The sequence below is a fragment of the Somniosus microcephalus genome, chromosome 4 (genome assembly GCF_052327205.1).
Source record: "Somniosus microcephalus isolate GS21.2 chromosome 4, FLI_Smic_1.0, whole genome shotgun sequence".
Classification (NCBI taxonomy): domain Eukaryota; kingdom Metazoa; phylum Chordata; class Chondrichthyes; order Squaliformes; family Somniosidae; genus Somniosus; species Somniosus microcephalus.
In genome coordinates, this window is record NC_140990.1 from 55,373,956 (window position 1) to 55,392,994 (window position 19,039).

At 47.0% G+C, this 19,039-nt stretch overlaps 1 pseudogene; it reads right to left on the bottom strand.

Annotated features, from left to right (window-relative positions):
* Positions 1–3,351: 3,351 nt before the first annotated feature.
* The window catches only part of LOC147118932 (uncharacterized), a 64,252-nt pseudogene continuing 48,564 nt past the window's right edge, over positions 3,352–19,039 (bottom strand).

Genomic DNA, 19,039 nt, shown 5'->3' on the forward strand with positions numbered 1-19,039 from the left:
TTTTCTCTAGAATAAAGAGAAGGCCGATGGGTGACCTGATCGAGGCCTTTAAGATGATGAAAAGGTTATAGAGGGTGGACCTGGAGAAAATGTTTCCACTTGTGGGGAGTCCAAAACTACAGGTCATAAATATAACACAGTCTCTAATAAATCCAATGGGGAATTCAGGAGAAACTTCTTTACCCAAAGAGAGGTCAGAATGTGGAACGTGCTACCACAAGGAGTAGTTGAGGCGAATCGCACAAATACATTCATGGGGAAGGTAGATAAGCCCATGAGGGAGAAAGGAATAGAAGGATATGCTAATAGGGTTAGATGAAGAGTGGTGGGAGGAGACTCGTGTGGAGCAGAAACACCAGCATTGACCAGTTGGGCCGAATGGCCTGTTCCTGTGCTGTAGACTCTGTAATTCTATGTAACTCTGTGTAACTATGTCTTCTGACGAAGCTGGAAAAGCTTTTGCTATTATTACCATAATTGTGCAGCATCTTCTTTTTCAAATATCTCTGAACTTCTCTAATGGCTGCTTTTGACTCCCTCAATTGTGGGTGATATTTGTCCCTATTCTCCTGTAAACTGAACTCACCTTGATCTGAACTGGGTTCAATGTAAGACAGTTCAGCGAGTCAGGAGTCATCCACCCCTAGACCTACGCTGGCCGGTAAAACCCCAGACGGTTCCTTAGAAAGGAATCATAAGAAATAGGAGCAGGAGTTGGCCACTTGGCCCCTCGAGCCTGCTCCGCCATTCAATAAGATCATGGCTGATCTGATCTTGGGCTGAAAGCCACTTCCCCGCCCTCTCCCCATAACCCTTCACTCCCTTATCTTGCAAAAATCTGTCTATCTCCAACTTAAATGTATTTAATGACTCCGCCTCCACAGCTCTCTGGGGCAGAGAGCTCCACAGATTTACGACCCTCTGAGAGAAGAAATTCCTCCTCATCTCAGTTTTAAATGGGCGACCCATTATTCTGAAACTATGCCCCCGAGTTCTAGATTTCCCCACGAGGGGAAACATCCTCTCTGCATCTACCTTGTCGAGCCCCTCAGTATCTTATATGTTTCAATAAGATCACCTCTCATTCTTCTAAACGTCAATGAGTATAGGCCCAGCCTGCTCAACCTTTCCTCATAAGACAACCCCCTCATCTCTGGAATTAACCTAGTGAATCGTCTCTGAACTGCCTCCATTGCAAGTATATCCTTCCTTAAATAAGGAGACCAAAACTGTACGCAGTACTCCAGGTGTGGTCTCACCAATACCCTGTACAGTTGTAGCAGGACTTCCCTGCTTTTATACTCCAACCACCTTGAAATAAAGGCCAACATTCCATTAGCCTTTTTGATTACTTGCTGTACCTGCAGGCTAACTTTTTGTGTTTCATGCACAAGGACCCCCAGGTCCCTCTGTACTGTAGCATTTTGTAATCTCTCTCCATTTAAATAATAATTTGCTTTTTTATTTTTCCTGCCAAAGTGTATAACCTCGCACTTTCCCACATTATACTCCATCTGCCAAATGTTTGCCCACTCACTTAGCCCGTCTATATCCCTTTGCAGGTTCTTTGAGTCCTCTGCACACCTGGCTTTCTCACCCATCTTTGTATCATCCGCAAACTTGGCTACATTACACTCGGTACCTTCATCAAGTCATTAATGTAGATTGTGAATAGTTGGGGCCCCAGCACCGATCCCTGTGGCAACCTGTTGCCAACCGGAAAATGACCCATTTATCCCGACTCTCTGCTTTCTGTTAGTTAGCCAATCCTTTATCCATGCTAATATATTACCCCCAACTCCGTGAGCTCTTACCTTATGCAGTAACCTTTTATGTCGAATGCCTTCTGGAAATCCAAATACACCACATCCACTGGTTCACCTTTGTCCACCCTACTCGTTACATCCTCAAAGAACTCCAACAAATTTGTTAAACATGATTTCCCTTTCATAAAACTATGCTGACTCTGCTTGACTGCATTATGATTTTCCAAATGCCCTGCTACTGCTTCCTTAATGAAGGACTCCAGCATTTTCCCAATGACAGATGTTGGGCCAACTGGTCTATAGTTTCCTGCTTTCTGTCTCCCTCCTTTCTTAAATAGTTGTGTTACATTTGCGGTTTTCCAATCCGCTGGGACCTCTCCAGAGTCCAGGGAATTTTGGTATATTGCAACCAATGCATCCACTATCCCTGCAGCCACTTCTTTTAAGACCCTGGGATGCAGGCCATCTGGTCCAGGGGACTTGTCGTCTTTTAGTCCCATTATTTTACCAAGTACTATTTCCTTAGTGATAGTGATTGTCTTTAGTTCCCCCTCCCTGTGGCCCCTTGATTATCCATTATTGGGATGTTGTTAGTGTCTTCTACTGTGAAGACAGATACAAAATATTTGTTCAAAGTCTCTACCATTTCCCCGTTCCCCATTATTAATTCCCCAGTCTCATCCTCTAAGGGACCAACATTTACTTTATAATCCTCTGGTTCCTCACCATATATTTGTCAGGATACTGAAGCCCAGCTTTCTTACCGTCCACTCCTGGAGGCCCCACTCCCTGAGCCTACAACCTTCAGCAGGGTCAGTGGTGGAGTTCTACAGCGGGAGTGATCCCAGAGTAACTGTCGGGATCGCACCCCGTGGATGTTCCGGGTTGTGTATTCTTATTTATCCTGGTGTCTAACATGCACACATCAATAAAACAGGGAATTCCTGGAAACACGCTGCAGGTCCTTCTTTATCTGGAGATCAAATGTCTGTTGTATAATTGTACCAGCAGTTAACAGGCTCCTGTGAACTCCTCCCCCTGCTATTTTAATGCAGACTTTAATCAATTTATTTTAAACGGGTTTATTTTAAATGGATTAATGCCTGCCTTAAAATGTTGGACTCAGGACTGTCACACACACATATTAAATCGTCGCAGAATAATTACCAGTCATTTTTAGACTGGAAATTTAAACCTGCCGTTTCACTTTGTCAGGAACAGATCTCAGTTTGACACCAATGATTTGACAGCACGTTTCCAGCATTCACTGTTGTTCTTCCTGACTCTAAACACAGTTGTAAAGGAGCCTTCTGTTCTGTGCCTAGGAGCTCTGAACCATGGCAGAGAGCGGCTGGGACACATTTCTTACAGGCCTCAAGATTAATCCACACGGGGACTTTGCTGTCAGTGAAGAGAGATGAGAAAGACCAAAGTGCCGTTTGCCCCTCTCAGTGTGGCCCTGAAGGACTGTGTCCAGGCTGAAGTTCTGTTCCCACCGTACGATCCTCTCCCAGATTGTCCTTTCTGAGCTCCAGCCAGGTGATGCTAAACACTCAGGTGAGAAAGATAAAAATCTACAACAATGTGTTGAAAACAAAGCTGATTTATTTGACATCCATCCAAAATATTAAACTCCAGCCCAGTTAAGGAGTTATTAACTCCAGCCCAGTTATAGGTTTATTAACATCATCAGAAACAAACCCCAACTGTCAGAATGAACATGGTTCAGTCCTGGATGTGATTAACAGCAGCAATAACAGCAGAATCCAACCCCTGCAGTCACTTGTGAACTCGCTGGTGTCTCAGCAGGTTGGATTTCTGAATGAATTCCTTCCCACACTCAGAGCAGGTGAACGCCCTCTCCCCAGTGTGAACTCGCTGGTGTCCCAGCAGATCCTTTTTGCTTTTAAATCTCTTCTCACAGTCAGAACATGTAAAAGGTCTATCATCGGTGTGAACTCGCTGGTGTGCCAGCAGGGTGTATGACCGAATGAATCCCTTCCCACACACAGGGCAGGTGAATGGCCTCTCTCCAGTGTGAGTGCGCTGGTGTACAGTGAGGTCAAATGATCGCCTGAACCCAGCCCCACAGTGAGAGCACCTGAACGGCCTCTCGTCAGTGTGGACAGTTTGATGGCATGTCAGCTCCCAGGAACTTTTATAGCACTTCCCGCAGTCCGAGCATTTAAAAGGTCTCTCGTCAGTGTGAACTCGCCCGTGCTTCAGCAGAGTGGATGAATTAATAAATCCTTTCCCACACTCGGAGCAGGTGAAGGGTCTCGCCCCAGAGTTACTGCGCTGGTGTCTCTGCAGATCACTTCTGCTTTTAAATCTCTTCTCACAATCAGAACATTTAAAAGGTCTCTTATCAGTGTGGACAAGTTGGTGTGTCAGCAGGTGGGGTGACTGAGTGAATCCCTTCCCACACACGGAGCAGGTGAACGGCCTCTCCCCCGTGTGAACTCGCTGGTGTGTCAGCAGAGTGGATGAACGAGTGAATCCCTTCCCACACACGGAGCAGGTGAACGGTCTCTCCCCAGTGTGAACAAATTGATGTGTCAGCAGGGTGGATGAACGAGTGAATCCCTTCCCACACTCGGAGCAGGTGAACGAGCTCTCTCCAGTGTGAACGAGCTGGTGTATCAGCAGGGTGGATGAACGAGTGAATCCCTTCCCACACTTGGAGCAGGTGAACGGTATCTCACTGGTGTGAACTCGTGCGATGATGCCCTGAACCTCTTCCCACAGTGAGAGCAGCTGAACAACGTGTAAGCGCTGTGAATGTGCTGGTGCTCTCTCAGTGTCTCAGGGCGTTTAAAGCTCTTCACCCACTCGATGCATTTAAACTCACTCTCGTTAGTGTGAACCCACTGATGTATCAGCAGGGCAGAGAAATAAGTGCATCTCTTGCCACACACAGAGCAGGTGAACAGTCTCTCCCCAGTCTGATTGCACTGTTGAGTTTCCAGCTCAAATGGATATTTGAATCCCTTCTCACAATCCCCACATTTACACGGTTTCTCCCCGGTGTGACCGCGCTTGTGTCTCGACAGGCCACAGGATTGGCTGAAGCCTCGTCTACACACAGAACACGTGTACGGTTTCTCCCCGCTGTGAACGGTGCTTTTTGCTTCCGCGTTCAAAGGCCGATGATATTCAGATCCGATGAATGGAGTGACTCTGTCAGATCTTAACGTGATGTTTGGTTTGAGTTTCCCGTCTGCTAATCCTCCTCTTCTAATACCCTGTAAAATGAATTTAAAACAGGAAAAAGGGAGCGTGAGAGAGAACCCACAAAAAAACAAAGGCAGGTTGTGAAATTGAGCTCAATGAATCTGGTCATTTGTGGGGTCGGCACTAGAAAAAAGTGACCATGAAAGCTGCCGGATTGTCATAAAAACCCAACTGGTTCACTGGTGTCCCTCAGGGAAGGGAATCCGCCAGCTGGTCTGGGCCTACACACGACTCTGACCTCTATGGGAGGAGAGAGAGGTGGGAGGGGGAGGGGTCAAAGGAGAGAGACTTTATACATCTGCAACTCAACCAGAACTTTGACAGAGCTTCCAAAACCCGTGAACTCCAGCACCTAGAAGGACAAAGGCAGCAGGTGTAGGGGAGCAACATCACCTCCCAGTTCTCCTCTAAGCCACACACCATCCTGACAGCACTGTGGGAGCACCTTCACCACACGGACTGCAGTGGTTCATGATGAAGGCTCACCACCACCTTCTCAAGGGGCAACTAGGGATGGGCAATAAATGATGGCCTTACCAGTGACGCCCACACCCCAAGAATGAATTTAAAAATCTGTATGTAAAATGGATTAAATGCCTTTACAGAAATACTTGTTCCTAAAACAATACTCTTATAAATTGTAGGAACATTGTCTGTTTAACAACCTAATCACCCCCAGAATCCACCTCCCCTGACAGTCTTACATTGGAAATTGTTGGGTCCTCCTGGGCTCAGAAGTACTGGGGGTTAAACCCAGCAGCTTCTCCTCCATCTCCACTCCAGCTCAAACTGAACCAACAAAAAGACCTCCACAGGTGGCCAGGGAGCGACTTCCGCATCCAGCACCCGCCCTGATACAAGCCGCCTCTGGATTGGCGGCTCTGCTGTGTTGATCCAGTTGTGCTTTCTCCTGTCTGGGGGAGGCGCTGCACCCTGGGTTCCCTGGTGCCGGGGCCCTGGCCGCACGTCCGCCGGGCCCGGCCGCTCTGATTCGGGGCCTGAGACGTGCACTCGGTGTTGCTGAGGCCGCGCTCGCCCCCGCTCAGTGTCCTGGAGCCGCACCGCGCATGCTCCGCGCAGGAAGGCGGTCCCCGGGGACCAGCCCTTCCCGCGCCTGCGCCCCTGCTGATGGAGATAGGCCGTATTCACCCGCGCGAGGCATTCTGGAGAAGGGCATCCGCCATAATCATCGAATGGTACAGCAGAGGAGGAGGCCATTCGGCCCATGGTGCCTGTGTCGGTTCTTTGGTAGAGTTGTCCAATGAGTCTCACTCCCTGCTCTTTACCCACAGCTCTGTATAGTTCTCCCTTCAAGTATTTATCCAATTCCATTTTGAAAGTTACTATTGACTCTGCCTCCACCACACTTTCAGGCAGTGAATTCCAGATCACAACAACTCACTACATTAAAAAATGATTCCACTTGTCGCCTCTGGTTCTTTTACCAATCATCTTAATTCTGCCTCCTCTGGTTACCAACCCGTCTGCCACTGGAAACACTTTCTCCTTATTTACTCTATCAAAACTGTTCATGATTCTGAACACCTCTATCAAATCTCCTCTTAACCTTTTCTGCTCCAAGGAGAACAACCCCAGCTTCTCCAGTCTCTCCACATAACTGAAGTCCGTCATCCCTGGGACCATTCCAGTAAATCTCTTCTACACCCTCTCCAAGGCTTTGACATTCTTCCTAAAGTGTGGTGCCCAGAATTGAACACAATACTCCAGCTGAGGTCTAGCCAGTGTTTTATTAAGATTTAGCAGAACTAAACGCCAAATGCTGCTATTTGTGTGATGGGGTTTAGTAGGGGGAGGTTAATCCAGTCAGTTGGATGTGTAAATGATACAGTGAGCTGAAAGAAACACACATGGAGTGGAGAGTCGGGGACACACTGTGTAACTGGGCACAAACACTCCTGCACAGACCAGACATCACTTGTTTCCCACACAAAACAAAAGGAATATATTAATCACAATGATTGATTCGATTTTAAATAGTTTAGCTTAGAAATTGAATCATGTTTCTCTAATTGTATTTCCCAAGATTACAGCCCCGGGACTGTACGGGGGGGGGGGGCAGTCCAGCCCCGGGACTGTATGAGGGGGGGGTGGGGGGATTCCAGCCCCGTGACCGTACATAGAAACATAGAAGATAGGAGCAGGAGTACGCCATTCAGCCCCTCGAGCCTGCTCTGCCATTTAATGAGATCATGGCTGATCATCCAAGTTCAGTACCCTGTCCCTGCTTTCTCCCCATATCCCTTTAGCCGTAAGAAATATATCTAACTCCTTCTTGAATATATTTAATGAATTGGCCTCAACTGCCTTCTATGGTGGAGAATTCCACAGGTTCACCAATCTCTGGGTGAAGAAATTCCTCATCATCTCAGTCCTAAATGGCTTACCCCTTATTCTTAGACTGTGACCCCTGGTTCTGGACTCCCCCACCATCGGGAACCTCCTTCCTGCATCTAGTCTGCCTAGTCCTGTTAGAAGGGGGGAGTCGAGTCCCGGGACTGTACAGGCGGGAGAGTCCAGAGTCCAGCCCCAGGACTGTACAAGAGGGGGGGGGGAAGAAACATAGAAACATAGAAGATAGGAGCAGGAGTAGGCCATTCGGCCCTTCGAGCCTGCTCCGCCATTCAATGTGATCATGGCTGATCATCCAAATTCAGTACCCTGTCCCTGCCTTTTCCCCATATCCCTTGATCCCTTTAGCCTCAAGAAATATATCCAACTCTTTCTTGAATATATTTAATGAACTAGCCTCCACTGCCCTCTGTGGCAGAGAATTCCACAGGTTCACCACTCTCTGGGTGAAGAAATTCCTCCTCATTTTAGTCCTAAATGGCTTACCCCTTATCCTTAGACTATGACCCCTGGTTCTGGACTCCCCGGCCATCAGAAACATCCTTCCTGCATCTAGTCTGTCCAGACCTGACAGAATTTTATAGGTTTCGATGAGATCCCCTCTCAGTCTTCTAAACTCCAGTGAGTATAAGCCCAATCGACACAATCTCTCCTCATACGTCATTCCTGCCATCCCAGGTATCAGCCTGGTGAATCTTCGCTGCACTCCCTCCATGGCAAGAACGTCCTTCCTCAGGTAAGGTGACCAAAACTGCACACAATACTGAAGGTGCGGTCTCACCAAGGCCCTGTACAACTATAGCAAGACATCCTTGTTCCTGTACTCGAACCCTCTTGCTACGAAGGCCAACATACCATTTGCCTTCTTAACCGCAGGGGCGTCCAGGGCGTGGGGGGGAGGGGGAGTCCAGCCCCGGGACCGTACAGGGGGCGCAGCTCTGATAGAACAAAAGACTTGCATTTCTATAGCGCCTTTCACGACCACTGGACGTCCAAAGCGCTTTACAGCCAATTAAGTACTTTTTGAAGTGTAGTCACTGTTGCAATGTAGGACAGGGGGCAGCCAGTTTGCACACAGCAAGCTCCCGCAATCAGCAATGTGATAATGACCCGATAATCTGTTTTTTTTTAATGATGTTGATTGGGGGATAAATATTGGCCAGGACACCGGGGATAACTCCCCTGCTCTTCTTCAAAATAGTGTCCTGGGATCTTTTACATCCACCTGAGAGAACAGACTTGGTTTAACATCTCATCTGAAAAACGGCACCGCTGACAGTGCAGCACTCCCTCAGCACTGCACTGGAAAGTCAGCCTAGATTTTTGCGCTCGGGTCTCTGGAGTGGGTTTTGAACCCACAACCTTCTGGGGCTCTTCTCTTACAATTCTATGGCATGTAAACTCTAAGCTTGGCACTTACCAGCGCCTTCAGGAGAGATGGTAAAAAATCCCGTGTGTGGAAAGTGAGAATAAAATAACTGAGACATTGACTGTCTCTCCCGGGCACTGGGACCCAGTTGGAAGCAGACATCAAAGCCCCGCCTACTCTGAGGGAAGTTCCTGTACTAAGATGGCCACGCATGCATTCGGTTACAAATCAAAATGGTGTCGCACTGAACTTTCCGCACTCCTTTACAAAGATGGCGGCAGTTAACCTGGGCCTGTTAGCGGAAGAAAGCCCCGCAGCTGCAAACACGGGATCTTCAGGTTATTATTCGGGACTTGCGGACTATCCCAGTTGTTTATGAAGCCTCCCCACCCACCTACCGGTTCATTGCTCCCCTGTGCAGCCGATTCTTACCCACTGTGGAAGCGCGCTCCCGGCTTCTGCTCCTCTCCGTCTGTCCTTCTCCAGTACCGCACTGCGCATGCTCAATACACCGTCTCCTACTGTGCCTATGCACTGGGCTCCTGTAGACTGGGTGCGGCACATTCTCCAGCGCGGGAATGCTGGGTAAAAGCCCCCGGAAAGACCGTATTAGTGACCAGAACATGATTTACTGTGATTGCGTTGAGGACTGAACCATGTTCATTCTAGCAGTTATGGTTTGTTTCTTCTGATCTTAACCCCTGTACCTGCGCTGGAGATTAATATTCTGTATAAATAGTGAATAAATCAGCTTTGTTTCAAACACACAGTGTGTCAACTATTTGATGTCTCCATGATAAGAGAAGACTAATTGATGTTCTGTTACCGACTGTTTAATTTTTGGGCCTTTTGTTACTCTCGATTATTTCCGTTCATATCTAGTTCGCCTTCTACCACATTAAACCCCAAGCTTGCTCCGTTTGAGTGCATGACTTGTGGGTGTCATAGACAGAACTGTAGTGTCACACTTACACTCATCTGAACACCACAGGGACTGGAGTGCATCATCACCACAGGTAATGAAATGTTAATTAAATGTATTAAGTTTCCATTAATGTTTTAAGTTAAGTTCCAGTTTATTTGTTTGCACAAACGAATACACTCAGCTGCAATTCCTTTGAAACATAGCTTTATAGAACTATCTTGCTTAAGATTTGAAATCTGTTATTATCTGTATCATTTAACCCTTTGTGGATTCGATATAGTAAAACTCCTCCACACATACTGCATGTGATAACCTTTGAAAGGTTATGATCTTTGTAATATTAATTTCTGAGCTTGATGGTCTCGTTGATTTAATCTCTTGTTACTAACATACCTTGCACTATTTATTTAACCAAGATAATTGTTTCAAATACTTCCTTTATCAGGTCTTTAGCTCCTCCATTGATCCCTGTCAATGATCCTTTGTTAGGGGCTGGGGTTAGGTTGTAGGCTTAGGGGTTAGTGGTTGGGGCTCGTGGTTATTGGTTAGGATTGGGGTTAGTGGTTGGGGCTTGTGGTTATTGGTTAGGATTGGGGTTAGTGGTTGGGGCCAGTGGTTATTGGTTAGGATTGGGGCTAGTGGTTGGGGCTAGTGGTTATTGGTTAGGATTGGGGCTGGTGGTTGGGGTTAGTGGTTATTGGTTAGGATTGGGGTCAGTTGTTGGGGCTAGTGGTTATTGGTTAGGGTTGGGGTTAGTTGTTGGTGGTAGTCAATTGGAGGTTAGGCTTAGGAGTTAGTGCTTCAGGTTAAAAACCACTATTTACAACACAGATGTCACTGGACGCATCTTTTTTCATTCATGTTTTTTAACCTCACACAGACGAGTCACAGAACAGCCTCATGAATTGTTCATTCAAGGAACATTCTTTCTGGATGGAGCCTGATTTTTCCCTTCTTTCACATCTCTACATTTCTCACAGAAAAATACATCAGGGACATTAGACTTTGGGATTTGGGAACAAGAACAGGCGGATCCAGGTGTTGGGCTGGTTACATCCAATCATCAGCCTGTCTGAAAAGTGCTTCTGAAAATAACCTGTCACCATCTGATTCCACCATCATATCTTCATCCATTACCCACCTTTTGCCCTCACTAGAGCAGGTTTCACCACCATGAACATTCCCCATACTGAGGCTCTCTGATTTCCATTTGTCGTCTCAGTGTAAGTGGTCCCTGGATTCGGTGTCCAGATTCTTTTCCAGCCATTTTGAGGTGTCCCTTACCCTGACACCAGAAAGGCAACACACCCTTCGGGACTCTCGATCCTGACTGTAAAGACTACTATCTATTCTTCTAATTATGGAATCCCCTATACTACAATGTTTCCACTCTGCTCCTCCACCCCTTGGACAGCCTCCTGTTCCACTGTGCCTTGTGCAACATTCTAGCTGTCCTTCCCAGTCTTTCTCCTGATCCTCACAGGTATTGAGTACTTTGTACCTGTTGGACAGGAGCAGTGTCTGCTGGACTTCCTTCACTACTTTTCCTACTTTCCCCTTACCCGGCTGACTGACAGTCACGTTCTCCCCTTCCTGCACCTGTGCTTTCTTCTGGTGTGTGACTGTACTCGAGTAAATTATCCAGTAATTCCTGCTCCTCCCTTATATGTCAGAGTGTCTCTAGCTCGGACTCCAGCTCACTGACTCTGAGCTGGAATGTCATGAGGCAGGGACATTTGCTGCAGATGTGGCAGTCTGGGACAGTCTCGTTGTTCACAAACTCCCACATACTACAATCCCCACACACTGCCTGGGCTTTATTAATGAATGAATGAATTCATTTTTTGTTATCTGTAGTTTATTTCTTAAACTGTGATTAATTACTTTGCTATTTATCAGTTATAAGCATCTTTAAAAGCAGTTAGAATTGAATCACTTACATTGTTTCCTTTGACTTACACTTACTTGCACTGCGGCCCCGTTCACGTCCGGGTGGCCCTGGAGATGGAGCACGCGGTGTCCGCTGGCATGCTCGAGGCCTTCCGCGCCCTGGTGGCCCTGGAGATGGAGCACGCAGTGTCCGCCGGCACGCTCGAGGCCTTCCGCGACCGGTGGGTGCCACAGGGACTGGAGTGCATCATCACTGGCAACAAAATTTTAATTTAATTTGTTAAGTTTCATTTTAAAGTTTTATTAGTTACAGTTTATGTGTTTAAGTGTGCATCAAAACGAGTACACTTACTTGCACTAATAAATCCTTACTAAGTGAAGCTTAACACTAACCACTAAAGAGACTAAACACACAAAGGGATATTGATTTCTTACCGAAATACTTATGTTAATTTGCTCTGATGTGTGTTGATTATGATGTCACTTTTTCGGTGTCCTCCGGTGCGATTATTTATTATTTACTGTTGCTCCATGGTTTAAATTACTGAGCACCTCCTTCCCCCTCAGCATCCAATTCCCGCTCTCACCAAATTCCCCTTACCTTCTTCTTAGGCAGTCCCTCAGAACGGAGGATGACTTGCCTCCACACTAAAAATGAGTTCTCAGGTGACTGATGAGTCCAATGCAGGACCTACAGTCTCTGTCACAGGTGGGGCAGACGGTGGTTGAAGGGGCGGGTGGGTGGGGGGCTTGGGTTGCCGTGCGCTGCCTGTGCTTGGCTTCCGCTTGCTCCTGGTGAAGAGACTCGAGGTGTTCAGCGCCTTCCCGGATGCTTCTCCTCCAGTTTGTGTGGTCTTGGGCCAGGGATTCCCAGGTGTCAGTGGGAATGTTGCACATTTTCAAGGAGGCTTTGAGGGTGCCCTTGAAGCATTTCCTCTGTCCACCTGGGGCTCTCTTGCTGTGTCGGAGCTCTAAGTAGAGCGCTTGTTTTGGGAGTCTTGTATCGGGCATGCGGATGATGTGGCCCGTCCATTGGAGCTGATCGAGCATGATCAAAGCTTCGATGCTGGGGATGTTGGTCTGAGTGAGAACATTGATGTTGGTGCACCTATCCTGCCAGTGGATTTGCAGGATCTTGTGGCGGCCGCGTTGGTGGTACCTCTCCAGTACTTTGAGATGCCTGCTGTACATGGTCCATGTCTCTGAAACATACAGGAGGGCGGGTATCACTACTGCTCTGTAGACCATGAGCTTGGTGCTGGGTTTGAGGTCCTGGTCTTCAAACACACTCTGCCTCAGGCGACGGAAAGCTGCACTGGTGGTGCCTTTGTTGACAGTCGGCTCTCGAGGTATAGAAAGTGGCCCACGTTGTCCAAGGCCTCGTCATGGATTTTGATAATCGGGGAGCAAAGTACTGTGTGGCGGGGGCAGGTTGGTAGAGGACCTTTGTCTTATGGATATTAATGTAAGGCCCATGCTTTCATACGCTTCGGTGAAGGTGTTGATGATGGTTTGCAGTTCAGCCTCAGAGTGTGCGCAAATGCAAGCGTCGTCTGCATACTGTAATTTGGTGACAGAGGATGGGACGACCTTGGATCTGGACTGGATGCGACGGAGGTTCCCCGTTTGTTCTCTAGATTAGCTCCACTCCAGCGGGGAGCTTACTGAGGGTGAGATGGAGCATTGCAGCCAGGAAGATCTAGAAGAGCGTTGGTGCGATGACACAGCCTTGGTTGACACCGATCCGTTTAGCAAGTCAGTTTATCACTCTGTTTAGCAAGTCACTCCATTAAGTAGATTCTCCAGCTTTTGCCACACTGCTCATTCTCCTCCTATTCTCTACTCCAAAGGTATCTCTGTCCTCAGCTATTCCAGTCACTTCTCCTGCACATTGTTGTTGAACAAAATGGCGGCGGTTATTACCCAGAACACACCGCGGGCTAGAAAAGGCCCTATCAATGCTGCAGGGCCCCGGTGTGCGCAGGCACGGGAAGGGCACGGTGTGGGGCGGGTCCCGCGCGTGTGCACTACCGCCAGTCGGGTAATGGCGGCGGAAGGCGGAGTGAAGATTCCGGAGCGGAGAGGAGGTGGCAGAGCGCAGGGGAGCAATAGAACCGGCGGGGAGGCTTTATAAACACCCGGGGTAGGCCTCAGACCCTGAACAAGAGCCTCCAGGCCAGGCGTTTGCCCCGAGAGGAGCGGCAGCTGTGGGGCTTTCTCCCAGTGGCAGGCCCGGGTTAACAGCCGCCATCTTGAGAGGCTCAGGGGGCAGTAGGGCGCATGCACGGCCCCCTTGGCCAGGAACCAGGAGGAGAGAATCTTGTCAATTTCTATCCTGGACTCACAGTGATGGCTTTTGTAAACTCCTTTTACAGGCTGTGAGAAGGGCAGCATTTACACACCGCAAACTCAAACCAAATATCACATCAAGATCTGACAGAGTCACTCCATTTATCAGGACCTGAATATCATCAGCCTTTGAATGTGGAAGGAGAAATGTTTGTCTGTTCTGTCTGTGGGAAAAAATTTCAAACATCGGTGTGACTGGAAAAGCACCGAGACACACACACACCCGAGTGAGAGTGTTCCAGTGCACGGACAGTGGAAAGAGCTTTAACCAGTTACATAGCCTGAAAAAACATCGCACCATTCACAGCGGGGAGAAACTGCACACGTGTTGTGTGTGTGGACGAGGCTTCAACTGATCGGCCAACCTGGAGAGACACAAGGACACCCGCACCACAGCGAAACCGTGGAAATGTGGAGACTGTGGGAAGGGATTCAAATACCTGTCTGAGCTGGAAACTCATCGACACAGTCACACTGGGGAGAGGCCGTTCACCTGTTCCGTGTGTGGGAAGGGATTCACTCAATCATCCCACCTCATTGAACACCATCTTGTTCACACTGGGGAGAGGCCGTTCACCTGTTCTGTGTGTGGGAAGGAATTCATTCAATCATCCCACCTCACTGAACACCATCTTGTTCACACCACTAAGAGACCTTTTAAATGTTCTGACTGTGAGAAGAGCTTTAAAACAACAAAGGATCTGCTGAGGTACCAACGCAATCACACTGGGGAGAGACCGTTCATCTGCTCCACGTGTGGGAAGGGATTCACTCAGTCATCCACCCTGGTCACACATCAGCAAGTTCACACTGGGGAGAGGCCTTTTATCTGCTCTGTGTGCGGGAAGAGATTCATTAGTTCTTCCCGTTTCATTGAACACCAACACACTCATGTAATGATATCAGCAAATAGAGATGGTATTTGCCTGTTCGATTATGATGCCTTAACAGCATGTTTGCATGTATTGATTGCTTATGCCTGACCAGCAGAGGTCATGTGAGAGACAAGCAGTTTAGTTTAGTTTCAGTTTCATTCTAGATGCATCACAAGCATCGTGTCTCCTGTAAATGCTGTTAAAAAGAGTTGAACAAGCTTTAGATTAAAAGTCATTCTCTTTCATAAATGTCTCGTCATTGAACCCACAAAGAAATCAATACATGGTGTCAGAAGTGATTGAAAGAGATGAAGAGGAAAAATCTGAAGTTAAATCAGCTCTCCACAAATTAGCAAGCCAAAAGAGAACATCGTTGCTTACCATTGGAGAATAGCTAACAAAGTGAAAAAATGGAAGGTTTACACCCACCGGCGACACTTCAGTTGACAGGTAATGTAGCTGAAAATTGGAGGAGATTCAAACAATGTGTGGGGTTGTATTTAGCGGCAATTGGAGCTGACGAGAAAAGTAATAAAAGGAAATCGTCACTGTTCTTACATGTCGTGGGTGATGAAGCGCTAGAGGTGTATAATAACTTCACATTCGCTGCTAATGGAGACAAAATGAAGCTAGATAAAATAATGGAACAGTTTGAGGCCTACTGCATACCTAAACGTAACGTGACATTTGAGAGGCACAGATTTTTCACATGTGTACAGAAAACGGGTGAGACTATTGATCAGTATGTGACTGAACTGAGAAACAGAAGCAAATCGTGTGAATTTGGGGGACTGACAGCCTCGCTGATAAAAGACAGACTGGTATGTGGTATTCCAGATAATGGTCTAAGGGAAAGACTGCTAAGAGAGCAAAATCTAGACCTGGGAAAAGCCATAGCACTGTGTAGGGCTACAGAGACTGTGAAGTTGCAGGCAAAGGAGCTGTTCAGTGACAATAGCTGCAACGTAGATGCAGTGAGAATGAACGGATACAAACCGTTTAACAAAAAGAGCGCCAATGTGAAAAAAGAGGCGTGGCCAGCGAACAAAAATGAAAGGGGTAATCGAAAGTCATGTAGTCGATGCGGTACACAGCATCCACCAAAAAAGTGTCCAGCATATGGTAAAAAATGTAACAGTTGCAACAAGAACAACCATTATGCCCGTTGCTGTAAGAACCAAGTGCAACAAAGCAAGGTCCATACAGTAGATGAAAGCGAGATAGAGGAGTTCTATGTAGATGTTGTGTCTGAAAACAAAAAAGAAGAAAGAGACTGGATGTTGACACTAAAAGTGAATGACATATACATTCCATTTAAATTGGATACTGGAGCACAAGTTAATGTGATATCAGAGACTGATTTTAAGAAAATTAGACCCAGACCAAAGATACATGGAATAAAAGTGAAAGTGACAGGATACTCAGGTACTGAAATACCAGTGAAAGGAAGATGCATTGTCAAAGTAACACACAAGGACAGAGAGCACACGTTAGCATTAATCGTGGTGCCAAAGGATGTGCAAGCCATACTAGGTTTAAAAGCCTGTGAGAGACTGAACCTGGTAAAGAGAGTCCTTGTTGTGGAAAGCGAAGGAGAGACAGTCTATGATGAACTGAATGTTGCGTACACACCGGGTAAGCTGATGTATACAGCAGACACGTTGTCCAGAGCTGTTGACCCAGGAGAGCCCGCAAACACAGTGAAAAGACTGATGTACAAGGCAAAAGACAGTGGAACTGACTTCTACCAAAGCATACTTGTATACCGCACAACGCCGCTCGAGTGTGGTAAGTCACCAACCCAACTCCTGATGGGACGTCGGCTAAGGTCAAACCTACCCATCCCGGAGAACCTCCTGAAAACAAAAGAGGGGGAGAAAGTGAGGAAGTTCAAAGAACAACAGAAAGAAAAGCAAAAGTACTACTATGACAGAGGAACACAAAACCTACCTGAACTCCACACTGGTGACCAAGTAAGGTTGAAAGACAAAACAAACATATGGACTCAGAAGGGAACTGTCCTGAGTGAAGTTCAACCAAGATCATACACCATTCAGACAGATGAGGGTGCTGTTCTGAGAAGAAATCGTCGAGATCTTCTCATGGGACCAGCCACAGCAGGTCAAGAGACTGATACTGTTGAACAACCTGATCACACAGCTGAGAACCAATCATCTGAGGCAACAACTCAGATTCAAGGACAATCAATCAGAAAATTCTCAAGACACATGAAGCCTCCTGAGAGACTCATTGAGCAAATTTAAGGACTATTGTTATAGAAGGAAGTAATGTTATCTTATTCTTTCTTCAAGTTCTAGTGTATTGACATATTTCATGTGAACACACAAAGCAAGGTTAAAAAACCTTGATCATGATAATGATAATGTAAGTTCATTAAGTGTTAGTTAAAATGCAGATTAATACAAAGAAAACATGTTGTTAGTTAAAAGTAAAATACTTTTGTTTTAAGAAAAGGAGATGTAATGATATCAGCAAATAGAGCTGGTATTTGCCTGTTCGATTATGATGCCTTAACAGCATGTTTGCATGTATTGATTACTTATGCCTGACCAGCAGAGGTCATGTGAGAGACAAGCAGTTTAGTTTAGTTTCAGTTTCATTCTAGATGCATCACAAGCATCGTGTCTCCTGTAAATGCTGTTAAAAAGAGTTGAGCAAGCTTTAGATTAAAAGTCATTCTCTTTCATAAATGTCTCGTCATTGAACCCACAAAGAAATCAATACAACTCACACTGGGGAGAGGCCGTTCACCTGCTCCGAGTGTGGGAAGGGATTCACTCAGTCATCCCACCTGCTGAGACACCAGCGAGTTCACAAGTGATGGCAGGGGTTGGATTCTGCTGTTGTTGCTGCTGTTAATGACATCCGGGACTGAACCATGTTCGTTCTGTCAGTTGGGATTTGTTTCTGCTGATGTTAATAACCCTATAGCTAGGCTGGAGTTTCATAGAATCTTACAGCACAGAAAGGGGCCATTCGCTCCATTGTGCCTGTGCTAGCTCTTTGGTAGAATTATCCAATTATTCCCACACCCCAGCTCTTTCCCCATCGCCCTTCTCAAGTATTCCCATTTATAAGTTGTTATTGAATCTGCTTCCACCACCCTTTCAGGCGGTGCATTCCAGATCACAACAAGTCACTGCGTAAAAAATTCTCCTCATCTCCCCTCAGATTGTTTTGCCAATTATTTTTAATCTGTGTCTCCTGCCAGTGGAAACAGTTTCTCCTAATTTACTCTATCAAAGCTGTTCATAATTTTGAACATCTGAACTAAATCTCCCCTTAAATTTCTCTGCTCTAAGTAGAACAATCCCAGCTTCTCCAGTCTCTCCACATAACTGAAAACCCTCAGCCCTGGTACCATTCTAGTAAATCTATTCTGCATCCTCTCCAAGGCCTGAGCCATGCCGACACTGTCCCTTTAATCCAATACCGACCCCTGGGGAACACCACTGTGTACGTCCCTCCAGTCTGAGAAACAACCGTTCACCACCACTCTCTGCTTTCTGTCTCTGAGCCATGCTGTCACTGTCCCTTTAATCCAATACTGACCCCCTGGGGAACACCACTGTGTACGTCCCTCCAGTCTGAGAAACAGCCGTTCACCACCACTCTCTGCTTTCTGTCTCTGAGCCATGCTGACACTGTCCCTTTAATCCAATACTGACCCCTGGGGAACACCACTGTGTACGTCCGTCCAGCCTGAGAAACAACCGTTCACCACCACTCTCTGCTTTCTGTCTCTGAGCCACGCTGTCACTGTCCCTTTAATCCAATACTGACCCCCTGGGGAACACCACTGTGTACGTCCCTCCAGTCTGAGAAACAACCGTTCACCACCACTCTCTGCTTTCTGTCTCTGAGCCACGCTGTCACTGTCCCTTTAATCCAATACCCACCCCTGGGGAACACCACTGTGTACGTCCCTCCAGACTGCGAAACAACCGTTCACCACCACTCTCTGCTTTCTGTCTCTGAGCCACGCTGTCACTGTCCCTTTAATCCAATACTGACCCCTGGGGAACACCACTGTGTACGTCACTCCAGTCTGAGAAACAACCGTTCACCACCACTCTCTGCTTTCTGTCTCTGAGCCATGCCGACACTGTCCCTTTAATCCAATACTGACCCCTGGGGAACACCACTGTGTACGTCCCTCCAGTCTGAGAAACAACCGTTCACCACCACTCTCTGCTTTCTGTCTCTGAGCCACGCTGTCACTGTCCCTTTAATCCAATAC